General features: G+C 35.3%; 1 long non-coding RNA gene across 1 annotated transcript; it reads left to right on the top strand.

Moving 5' to 3' along the window:
* The first annotated feature begins 1,471 nt into the window (after positions 1–1,471).
* LOC127744832 (uncharacterized) lies at positions 1,472–5,836 on the top strand. The gene is made up of 2 exons (XR_008005981.1): positions 1,472–2,260; positions 5,231–5,836. It is a non-coding gene; the product is annotated as an uncharacterized LOC127744832 (long non-coding RNA).
* The last annotated feature ends 4,699 nt before the right edge of the window (positions 5,837–10,535 follow it).

The following is a 10,535-nucleotide window of genomic DNA, read 5'->3' as shown; positions in this document are numbered from 1 at the left end:
TTCTTTAATTTATATTATATTCTTCTAAAATTGTTTTGACATTTAACTTGTAACTTGTGCTTTATACATGATCTTCCCATTTGTAAATCTATTTTAAAATTTCTCTCTTAATATAGACCTTTAATTTATATTTATCGGTCAATAATCTTAATGGTATATGTTTATTGGAATACTTTTGTTTCAATTTTTTTAATGGAATATCTTATATGTGACCCAAGAAATCAGGGAGGCAAGGTGGGAAGAAATCTTAAAAAAGGACCGTGTTCCAAAATATATATATAAAAAATGATGATCCTCGGGAAAATGACAAAATGAAATGAAGTCTAAAAAAAGACTATGTTCTAAAATAATGACTTTCATAAAAAGGACAAAATGAAATGAAATCTTAAAAAAAGACCGTGCTCCAAAATATATATATATAAAATGATGACCTTCTTGAAAAGGACAAAATGAAATGAAATCTAAAAAAAAGACCATGTTTCTATATAAAAAAGGATGACCACCTTTCACAAAATGAAATGAAAGTCTAAAAATAGACCAAGTTCAAAAATATATATAAAAAATGATGACCTTCTTGGAAAGAACAAAATGAAATGAAATCTTAAAAAGAAAAAAGACCCTATTTTAAAGTATATATACAAAAAAAATAACCTTCTTTAATTCACATAATGAAATGAAGTCTAAAAAAAACGTGTTCGAAAATATATATAAAAAATAATAACCTTCGTGCAAAGGACAAAATAAAAAAATACATTTTCCCAAAATAAATATAAACAATTAAGCGTAACGTTTTTTAGAAAATTAACCAATAAATTAGTAAGTTTTGAATTTTTATTTAGAATAAAAATATAAATTGGTTTTTAAAAATTTTATATCGAATACTTTTGATTCCTAACAAAATTTTATATCTTCCTTACTTTTTAAGTGGGTTGTTGAAGAAGAAAAAGAAATGCTACTTTCATTTAAAAACATTACTGCAATTTTCTGTCCAGCAAACTTGCCGGCAAATGGGTTGTTAAAGATGAGTAAAACATTTTAAACGGCCCGACCGGACCACTTAATTGTGAACACTTTCTTATTTATTCTCTTTATCTTATCACAATTGTAAAGATAGAGGAAAAAAAAAAGTAACATATTCAAATCTGTTTATCTATCTTCCTATGGTTAGTTGTACATTGAACATTACCTTAAATTTCTGTGTTTGCATTTGATTCTGGAGAATATCCTAACATTTTTAGGATTCTTAGTAAAAAGTAACATCATTCTCATATTTGATATGTTAAATGTGAAGTATTTATCAAAAACCTGTATTTTTGGCGGTGTAAGATTTTCACATCATTTTTGGTCTGTTTATTTTATAATTGAAATTCAAAAGAAGTTTATTGTACAAATTTATGTATACAGTACTCCCTTTGATTTCTTTTGAGCTGTATAAAGATAAACTGTTTGAGATCAGTATCTACATCTTCCCATGTCCTTTCCCAGTATAATTCCATCAGAAAATAGCTTCTGAAAAGAAAATCATTTCCGAGACATCTTGTTACCCTCTTCTTCATGCAAAAATTCAACAAGTTGTGTTGAGCTAACTCTCCTGACCACCTTTTCTGACAACGAGACAAAGCCCGGCATATGAAATTCTGCAGTGAACTTTGCTTGTTGACTAGCCAATTCAAAGTCCAATTAGAGAAAAGAAGGGACACAAGTGCATAAAGCTCAAGTAAAATAGCCCCAATAAATAAACAATATGTTATAGAAATGTCAACCCCTGAGTACTCATGCTCATGAACATTAAGGAAGACAACACATGAAGCTAGAGCAGACACTGTGGATAGAACACTAATGAATCGGAAAATGAGACCCGGTAGAGTGTAAATTGTAGTTGCTTTTGTGTAAAGCAAGTCATACAGAAAACCCAACTGAACCTCAACCAATTTAAAAGCATAATTACTCTGTTTCTCCTCATCCTCCTCGTCCTCCACATGTTCCTTTTTCACCATCAATTTGTAGAAAATCGTGTTGTGGCAAAGCCTCCTCCTTATCGTCAACGTAGCCTGTGTCTTGAAGATCAGACCTCTTTTCAAGATTCAATTGCCAATGCAGAGAAACTACACCCTCTAATGATTTTGTCCGAGTCTTCCGACTCAGCTCCAACAAATCTTACCAGCCTTCTATGTCGTATGAAGAGGATCAGGGCGTTGGATTTGAGCTCTTGCGCAATAAAAGGGCTTCCATTGAAAGAAGCTGAATTGCTACATCTAAGGTACCTTAACCTGTCTTTCAATTATGAGCTAAAGAAGTTGCCTTCTGCAATAACTAATTTGCTTAATTGGCAAACTTTTAATCTTAATGGATGTGATACCATTCAGAAACTGCTAAAAAGTGTAGGAAAATTAATTTGCTTAATTTTGCAGTGATGTGAAAGAACCTGTATTATTATGAGATGCCATTGGACGATGTTCAGAATATGGGATAAAAAAAATCATGATCTAGATGAACTATTTTCTTTTAATGCAAAATGCATAACTAACTAAACATTGGTTGCTCAAAGACAGAATATAAGAACAGGTTAACTAGAAAACAGAACATCAGAGTTTGTTACATCACTTAGAAGTAAGAACCGAGAAATTTACTTCTTACGCATCCCCATCCATCATTTTGGCTTTCAACGGTGACTCCCTTCCGCCCAATATCAAATTGTTCATTTAAACCAAGGTCCGCCATGAGAAGACAAACATGAGTGAGAAACTCTCCTCCTCTTCGAAGTTGCTGAGCGTGCGCCGTCCAGTCACATTGACTTGCAGCATAAGCAAGCATCTCTATCCACACCTCACAAATCATCTCCCAGGAACATCCAAGATCTTCTATCTGTGAAGCAAGTCGACATCCTTCGTGTAACAAAGACTTGCCCCTCTTTTCCTTACTAAGTTGTTCAAGCGGCTGGTGACTCTGTGTGTGCATCTGAATCAGCACTCTTGAAGCGGTTGCAGCATCTTTCACGGATGGATGCTTCCGCTGCAATATCCTTATGGCTTCCCGGAAGGTATTTCGAACATGTGTAATCCTATCAATCCATTTAGGCAGCATCACTGGACGCATGAGTAGAAGATACAACATATAATTGGATATCTTTTTACTGGCTTCGGCTTCGCGCTTGTGGTCCTTGTACTTGTCTGGCATAGAATGATAGCATATGTTAGTTGCAATATGCCAAATAAGTACACTGTGGTCAAATTCAACCTCAACGCTCCAGCCAATCTCTTTGCATTTGTTCTTAAGCAAAGCATTGTAACCTTTATAAGAAAGCAATTCCTTGAGAAAGTTGTAATCAAATCCCTCTCTGTCGTATTCCTTTTGCTTTTCTACGAGATTTTGAAAGATCAACTGTTTAAGATCAGCATCTGCGTCTTCCCATGCCCTTTGCCGGTACAATTCCAGCACAAAATAGCTTCTGAAAAGAAAATCACTTCCAATGCAACTTATCACCCTCTTCTTCATGCAAAAGTTCAACAAGTTGTGTTGAGCTAACTTCCCTGACCACCTTTTCTGAAAATGATACAAAACCCAGCTTATGAAATTCTGCAGTGAACTCTGTTTCTTGATTAGCCAACGCAATGTCCAGTCAGAGAAAACAAGCGACACAAGTGCATAAAGCTCAAGTGAAATGGCACCGATAAATAGACAATATGTTATATAGATGTCAACCCTTGAGTAGTTGTGAGAGTCAACGAGGACAACGCATGAAGCTAGTGCAGACACTATGGAGAGAACACTAATGAGTCGAAGAATGAGTCCAGGCAGAGAATAAATTGAAGTCGCTTTTGTATAAAGCAAGTCATACAAAAATCCCAATTGAACTTCAACCAATTTAAAAGCATAATTACTGTGTTGTTGGCCGTCCTTTTCTTCCTTTCCCATCACCGATCTGAAAGCTCGTTGACCCTCTGAGTATGTAAGGCTTAGATTCGCGTATAGACGCTTGAGAACAGGAAGCAAGTAGTATCCTTTGTCAACATACTCAATCTCAAGATCGCCATAAGAAATGTTCAGTTTGGGGGCTTGAATGGCCGGAGCGGAAAGCAGAGAATCTTCAAGTTGGTCCGGGCTAGCTGACCTCAGAACCCAAGTGCGCTCTGCATACTTTATGATCCCGGAAACAAACACCGGTATGGCTATAAAAGTCAAAGCGCTGCTGCTCCAAGATCTTAAGTAGATGTAAAAGGCGACGGAAACTTGGACAAGTAGACCGAGCAAATGCCTTAGCCATAAGGTGTTGTCTTCTAAGGCATAAGCAGTGATTGTGTCAGGGCCGCCGAGATGCAAGAGGAGGAAAGGAGCCCAAAGGGCCTGCAACGCGTGATTCCTATCTTGTTTGCCTGCGTCTCCCTGGTCGTTGGCAAGCGTGCCCAGCGAGACTGTGGCTAACCAATCTGCTGAAAGATATGTTACCCAAACGACGAAGCTGATGAAGCCGCCACTGGCATGCTTCCTCCAAGAGCCACATATGATGAGGATAACTTGCCATGTCAGGCTTATCAAAACCAGTGTCCGGAGCTCCCATTCGTTCCACACATGTCGCACGTGTGCTGGGAAGATCTCCATGTTACTCTTCTTAATTAAATTACACTTTAAGTGAGAACATGAACCTCTCCAAGCTCATCTGTGACGGTCTTTATGGTGCAGCACTGCTGAAAAGACTCATTTGGTTTGGTAAAGCTTATCAAACCTGGCTTTTAAAACGGTGGCTTTCTAAAAACTACATGCTAAATCAAACTAAAAATAGGTAAGTACAAGGGTCATCCTAAAACACTTAAACACTCTTTGCTAATTCATCAAATTTTAATTCTTCATTTATTATATTTTATATGAATCATTTGAATTTAAAACTTATTAATCAAGTTAACTATTCTTTTATAAATTTTAGATTTTTTTTATTTCAGATATTAGATATTGGGCTGAAGTCTAAAACAAAAAAAATATGAATATTAAAAGCATAGTGCCTGTCTAAAAAAATAAAGCAGTGATAAACCTCAATTTTGTAGTTTGTCTTGAGCTTATTTTGGAGAATTTTATCACCTTTTTTTCACATTTATTTAATGAAATAGCATGATTTTGTAATTCTTCCTTAAATTGTGCTTAAGTGTAAAAACATGCTTTTTAGGCCCTTAAATTTGTGATTTTAATTCACTTTAATTCCATTCGATGCCTTGATGTATTTGTTGAGTGATTTCAGGTTCATTAGTCAAGTATTGGATGGAAGAAATGGAGAGAGAAGCATGCAAAAGGGAGAATTCATGAAGAAATGAGCTTTTGGAGAATTGAGGGCCACGCGCACGCGTCATGCACGTGTACGCGTGCATTAGAGATTCTTCAAGCTACGCGTACGCGTCACCCACGCGTACGCGTGAGTAGGGGTTTTTGCCATCGACGCGCACGCGTGACATTCGGCACGTGACCCACTTAAAGTGAAATCACTGGGGCGATTTCTGAGCTGCCCAGGCCCAAATCCAACTTGTTTCTGAGGGTATTTGATGCAGAATTGAAGATTGAGCAAAGGGGAAGCACTTAGTTAGTCATGATGAGCCTTTAGTTAGTTTCTAGAGAGAGAAGCTCCCTCTTCTCTCTAGAATTAGGTTAGGATTAGGGTAATTTCTCTTAGATCTAGATTCAATTTCTTGATTTCATCTTATTTCCTCTACAATTTCTTGTTCCTACACCTTCATTCTCTTAGTTGTGATGTTAATTTTACTTTTATGCCTCTTTTATGTTTATGAACTCTTGTTGGATTTGGATTTGGATTTGGTTTCCTTTAATGCAATTGAGGTTTCTTTTATGCTCTTATGGTTAATTGTTCTGTTTATTGTTGATTTCTTGCTTGTGATAGTCATGGATCTTGTTAATTCTTACATTTGATGATGTTTACTTTTATTGCATTCTAAATATTTGATAAAATATTTTCACTAGCTTTTGAGTAGTTTTCTTGACTCTTGGTCTAGGCTAAGGGAATTGAGTGACCTTGAGTCATTGGGTTTCATTGAATTGGTGATTTGAGAATCCTAGGTGATCAATTTGATACCCATTGACACTAACCCACTACTAATCTAATTAATAGATAGGTTGGGACTTATGGGTTGATGTGATCAAACCTATTTGACGTGCTTCAAGTTTAGGAGTAGATATTACGTACTTAAGGCTTTTATAAATAGACTTAATGGGTTGGTACCTCATAATTATCAACAATTAGTTTGTTGACAAGGATGATGATCTCAATTTCCCATGTCTTAGTCAAAAGTTCTTTTTCCATTTCTTTATTAATTCTTTTCATTCACTTTTCTTGTCATTTATTTCCTTCCCTTTTTATAAACCAAACCCCCTTGTTCCTTCATAGCCAATAATTGAACACTTCATTGCAATTTCTTGTGAGACGACTCGGAGTCTAAATACTTCGGTTAATTTTCATTGGGGTTTGTACTTGTGACAAAACCAATAATTTTTATTGGGAGGATTGTTTGTTGGTTTAGAACTGTACTTGCAACGAGGATTCATTTATTTGAAGAAATTCTAGACCGACGACAATTCTCTTCATCAAGCAGCTGGGCTTTGAAATTAAAGTAAATAATGAATAAAAAATGAGTTGAAAATCTATTTACTAAATTCAGAAGAATCACATTCATGTAATTGTCAGAATCTCATCTCACTAAGAAGCTTTATTAAACTTATTTGAAGAATCTTGCTACCAAAGTTGTCTGATCTTGAAGATGGGATGCCATCTTCGATGAAGGAGACCGAGGTAAAAATGAACCAAAGAAGTTAAGGAGCAGTGCCATGTTGTTTCAGATAGGAAGGGAGAAGAAACGACGGCAAGGCTTGATGGTTAGGTACACGAACTCCTCATTGTAAAATCTATACCCAACTTGCAACTTCATACTCTCTTTGTATTGTAGTCATAAGGGCCAAAGGGACCAAAAGAAATCGGATCAACCTTCTTGGTATCAAGGTCCAATAAAGAATAATGACTTAAAACTTGCGAACGACTAGAAAGAGGAGGCGGTGGCAGCAGGAAAAACTATGATTATGGACGTAGAAAAGTTGGTTTTTTAGAACGAACACTATTTCCTTGTCACTATCACTATTAGAACTAGTTTAAACCTATTTCATATTCGTCTTTTGACTCTTTCGAAAACCAAACACTTTCTGGTACATAAGATGCAACCCTCGAACCACTGATATCGGTTCTTCGATTGTGCCTTGATCTCGTCCCAGAATCCAATTCACATGAACAAGAAGATAAAGAAGTACTGTCAATGTCTACAAACTCAATATAATGCTCCATTACTTGTTGGCTTTTTGTGCTACAATCTTTCCATGACAATCAATCATAGCACGAATATGCTCGTCATCATTTAGTCAAAAATAGAAACCAATACCTAACTTTTCTTATGTGCCTCATTCATGAATCATGATTAACCCATATTCACTAGAATAAAACTTTTAAGCTAAATCAATGATTGCAACCTCCAAGTATGCATTATAATCGGATAATTGCATTTCATCGTTATATCTAATTGTTACATACAGACAGACAATAACAACAATAACAACAATTACTTACGTTTAATAGTCATTTTGTGAGAAATGTGAGAATGAGAGGTGGTGACATTTGTTGCAAATGGCTTATCATACTTGCAGGCAACATTCTGTTTTCATTTACGCAAGTACTGCATGCAAAAATCGAATAACTAAACTGACACATTTTCGCAGTCCAGGAAGTCGAACATGTCACTTCATTTTTGCAATCGATGTTTGCAAAAAAATGTTGTATCATTTTTCACTGGCAAGGTTGGTGAACATGCTTTCCATTTTCACAATTTGAAGCAGCGAAAACATTAAAATATTTTTGTCTCATTTTTGTTGTCAGCATTAAGAAATGTTAAAATTTTTGTTTTCATAGTTTCAACCTACAAAAATGCCACTAAATATGTAATTTGGTAAATGCCCACGCTGCTTTGTCAAGGGTCAACAAGCCACCGGAGAAATTTTTGCCATAAATGGCTAACAATGGAGGCATACAAGGAAACCTACAATCATCATATCAACCCAATTCTCATCCAACGGTTGTGGAAGAAAGCTGATGAATATAACAGACTTCATGCACCTAAAATTAAGAGAAAACTAGGAAAGTTCCAAATGAAGAGAAGAATAATAGATGCAGATGAAAAAGGTGGAGGATCTAAAAAATCCAAAGCTGCCCCTAGCGTTGATGCCATATGTGGAGACAACATACATAAGAAAAGCAACTTAGGTCATTCACATGTAGCTTTTGTGATGATAAAGGACACACAAGGTGAGGTTGCAAGCATAAAAGGGTGGCTAATACTGCTAGAGGTGTTCAAGATCCGGCCCGAACCGAAATCCGACCCAGATTCGAGGCATATTTTGCCGAGTTTGGGCTTGCAATTGCTACCCTATGTTATTTTCGAGTAGGGTTCGGGTCACCGGCTCGACCGGAATTTATTCTTTTACAATAAAAATATATATTTTAGAGTAAAATTAGTTTTGTCATATTATACTTTTATACTTCAATCAATATTTTTTATGTCATACACTACTATTTTTATTTTAAAATAATTTATTTTGATATAAATATGATATAACATTTGTTAAATTTAATTTTTGAAAATAAATTTTTGTTAGTTTAACATGTAAAATTTACAAATTTGTATATACTAATTTTACATAAGATCTATCCGGTTTAACCTGATTTGTTTCAGGTCACTTTTGGATCGGGTCAAAATAGACCCGGTGGCCTTTTAGGGTCAGGTCCAGGTTTAATTAAGCATGGCCCAGCCTGGCCCATGAACATCCCTAGTTGTTGCAGCTACTGCTGCTAAGACCAAGCAAGGCAATGAAGGTGCCCCTGATAATGCTCCACCTGATAATGCTGACTAATAATGCTCCACCTATTAATAATGCTGATAATGTTTCACCTATTAATAATGCTGATAATGTTGATAATGCTCCACCTATTGCTGCATCATCTCCTAAGGTCCAACATGTGGAGATTGATCTATCACAGTCTACTAGCTCTAAGCCAGATGATTTATAGCAGATGAGTAAATATTTGGGTTGATGATATTATTGTAAGTGCTCATTCACTTATAAAGACCTTTATTGTCTTGTAGGTTACTATACCATCAAGGTCTCGAAAGTTACCTCCAAGAAGAAGATCTTTTTCACTACCAACCTCTGTCCCATTGAATTCAATGCAGAGTGCTAGTTCAGGAATAACAATTAGGCTTGCCAACTTCATGAAATTTGTCCCTATTCCAAGATTCAAGGTTCTAAGAAATAAGAATTAAAGACGTTGGATCAATGTATATAGGATTTTTTTTGTGAAAAAAAAATTAGGCACTGTTTGATTTAAGATGTGCAATCTAAAAAATTGTTATTTTGGTATAGCCATATAAATGTGTGAAAACAATAGAGCATTGCTCTCTTTTTACATTATGTTTGGTAATTTGAACCTTCATAATTATATAAATATGACTCCTTACGGTTATTTATTGTTTTCAACTTTACACTAATTGCTTGAATCCTGAAAATTCATGAATCTGACACTATTACAGGACATACACTTTGCATACATTTCATATACTCTTGTACAGAATATTGTAATAACTTTATATTTTTTCATTCACAAATATCATTTATTACATATATAATCACGTAGTACATTCAAATTTCACATAACATTACTATAAAGAACACTATAATTACAAGCAGAACCAACACTAATAAATGAAGAATCATTTTTTGACTCTTAACATCATCTTCCAACTTTTCTATTCTCTAGGCAAAGTTCAGCGTCAGTTCATCAGTTTGACTAACAAGCTATGGTTTTTCAACTGCTTTATCTTGTCTAGTATCTATCCACACAAATAACTCACACCACCTCTTTTCATTGGTCTGAAACAAACAAAAAAATTATAAATGCTGCAGAAATAGAAAAGAACTAACACTCTAACACAACACTAACAGATTAACTCACATTATAGTTGGGACAACTAAAAAATAATTTGTTTGGATTCGAATCCGTCCCAGACCATCACCAAAACTATACGACAGCTACAACCACACCATTCTGGCACCTACGATGTCCTCCCATGGTTAGCTGTCCTTGACCAATATCCATTAAAAGGGGACTGAATCGAACTGCTCGCAACACTGCTCCCACCTCCCATCATAGTTTCTGAACCTCAACTAACTGTAGATGATTATACCTGATGCATAGCATCATTAGCTTAATTTCCTTAGTTATTTTTCTTAGTTAATTCTTGTGAGAAATGAATAATTCTTTATTTATATTGCTTGATATTGAAGAATTTATAAATCTATTAGGAACACTACTTTGAGTACTTTGGCCTTATGTTTTGCCGGGAAGTGAGATACTAATTCAGCACAAAGAGAACAAGCAAGGAAAGTGTGGCATAGCATGTGAAGCAAGTTGTAAAGTCCCTAAAATACCTTTATTTCTCTTT

Source organism: Arachis duranensis, chromosome 2 (assembly GCF_000817695.3).
Source record: "Arachis duranensis cultivar V14167 chromosome 2, aradu.V14167.gnm2.J7QH, whole genome shotgun sequence".
In the NCBI taxonomy this organism is placed as follows: domain Eukaryota; kingdom Viridiplantae; phylum Streptophyta; class Magnoliopsida; order Fabales; family Fabaceae; genus Arachis; species Arachis duranensis.
Note: the sequence above shows the minus strand (reverse complement) of the source record. Positions and strands in the feature narration are given on the sequence as shown.